Source organism: Myotis davidii, unplaced genomic scaffold (genome assembly GCF_000327345.1).
Source record: "Myotis davidii unplaced genomic scaffold, ASM32734v1 scaffold1844, whole genome shotgun sequence".
Classification (NCBI taxonomy): domain Eukaryota; kingdom Metazoa; phylum Chordata; class Mammalia; order Chiroptera; family Vespertilionidae; genus Myotis; species Myotis davidii.
In genome coordinates this window covers 168,611-170,023 of record NW_006294716.1, presented here as the reverse complement: position 1 = coordinate 170,023, position 1,413 = coordinate 168,611, and the positions used below count along the sequence as shown (strand labels likewise).

Below are 1,413 nucleotides of genomic sequence, written 5' to 3'. Positions count from 1 at the left end.
TGCTGCCCCCCCTCGTGCTGCCATGGCCGAGGGGCCTCCAGCCTGCTCGCCTCCAGCTGCCTCCCTGGCCGACCTGGACCCGTCATCTCCGGAGACAGCACCCCCGTCTGCACGGGGCTCTGCCCACTCACGTTAGCCCTGTCCTGGCTCATCAAGGCTGCAGCCTGTCCTCCTTGTCGGGCATCTCATCCCCTCAGGCTTTGCCCCTCCCTCACCCACTCTGCCCACAACGCCCTGGCCTTCTCGCGTGGGGCACGGAGGGCCCGGGGTCTCCAGCCACAGCGCTGGCCTTGGCCGCCCAGACCTTTGCCTGACCTGACCTCTCCTTTCCCCAGCGTCACAGCTACTTCACACCTTCTCCTGCCCTGACAGGTGCCCACCCGCCACTGCAGAGGAGATGGGACTCCCAGGAGAACCCCCACTCCTCGCTCCTGACCAGTGCCCGCTCCCACAGCCCCACAGGCTTCTCTGCCTCCCCTGCGGGAGGGCCTCTCCTGATTCTGCCCCACTTTATCGAGCTCCATCCTCACTACAGTGTCCCAACCCCTCCAGCCTCACAGGTCCCGAGGCCAGCATGGGTCCCGCACCCAGCGGGTGCTGGTGTGCAGCAACCAGCTCTCCTGGGAGCCCTGATTCATGCGTTGGCCCAGTGCTGTGGCTACATATTCCTATCGATGTTCATTTCAAGCTACCAACCTGGTGCCACTGAACACAGAGTTGGGAAGAGATGTGCCCCATCTACTCTCGTGACCGAGTAAACTCAGCCATGGCTCATCTTTCTCAGGTCTCCACAGGCAACACCGCCAGCCATTCGCCCAGCTGGGAATCTGGGAGCCATCCCAGCCTCCTCCATCAGCCACCACCTCCTACCATCTGTCTCCCAGATGTGTTCTCTGTCCCCTCCTCTTAGCTGCTGCTCCCTGGGCCATCTCTCATCCGTTCTCTCTGCCTCTGTCGCAGCCCTCTCCTGGACTCCTACTCCCAAGCCCGTCTCTCCATGTCATTGCCAGGGAGAACTTTCTGGAAGCCAAATATGGCCATGGTCTTCTCTTCCTCAGAACTTATCCCTACTGCCCCTATGATTAAATTCAAACTCCGTTCCCAGCGGTGATAAACCACTTGGCATGCCCAACCTGTGGGCTGTTTCCGAGTTCTGTGACCCTGTTCACCCTCCCGTCTCTCTGGTGAGACACCCTCTTTCTTCCCAAGGCCCTGCCCCTGCCTAGGAGGCATCACCACTACTCAGGCCGCAGGGGTGAGCCAGGACAGGGCTAACGTGAGTGGGCAGAGCCCCGTGCAGACGGGGGTGCTGTCTTGGCACCCACAGTGGACCCCTATCTTAGCACAAGCAGCTATTGCGGTCTCCGGGCCCGCCCATGCTCCCCAACGGAAGGGTCCCTCCTTGGCCGGAGC

At 61.9% G+C, this 1,413-nt stretch overlaps 1 protein-coding gene across 1 annotated transcript in view; it reads right to left on the bottom strand.

Annotated features, from left to right (window-relative positions):
* Window positions 1–1,413, bottom strand: part of MYO7B (myosin VIIB) — an 81,747-nt gene that overhangs the window by 14,783 nt on the left and 65,551 nt on the right.